Here is a 605-nt window from a genome sequence, read left to right on the forward strand (position 1 = left end):
TAATTATGTTATATTATAATAGTCTTATTTAAATCTTGATCCGCATTTGAAAGAAATTAAAGAAATTGGTGATTTTGGAATTCATCTCGTTTGGATGAAAACCCAATTATTTGATTGAAAAATTAATTATTTTGTTGAAAATGTAACTATTTTGTAAAAAAAAGTCCTGTTTTCTATCAAAATTTCAACTACTTTTTTAAAATTTTAATTTTTTTTATTTGAAGGTTCATCTCTTTCGTTGAAAATACATTTTTGAAACTGACAATTAATCTATACCATTTTTGGTTATAAAATCATGAATTTGGTTAACAATTCGTCTTTCTTTGTAGAAATTAAATTGCCTTATGGAAAATTTATACTTTTTGATTAAAAATTACATTTTTCGGTTGAATTATCAACTGTTAATATTTTTTGGTTTCAAAGTCGTTTTGTTTTAAATGCAACTATATAGTTAAAAATTAAAATCATAATTTTTGGTTGGAAAATTCGATTATTCACTTAAAGTTGAACTACTTATTAAAAAAATTAATTTTTTCTTATTAAGGATTTATAATTATAGTTGAAAATTCAAATATTTGCCTTTAAATTAAGTTAAAAATTCAGCT

This window comes from Belonocnema kinseyi, chromosome 1 (genome assembly GCF_010883055.1).
Source record: "Belonocnema kinseyi isolate 2016_QV_RU_SX_M_011 chromosome 1, B_treatae_v1, whole genome shotgun sequence".
Taxonomy (NCBI): Eukaryota; Metazoa; Arthropoda; class Insecta; order Hymenoptera; family Cynipidae; genus Belonocnema; species Belonocnema kinseyi.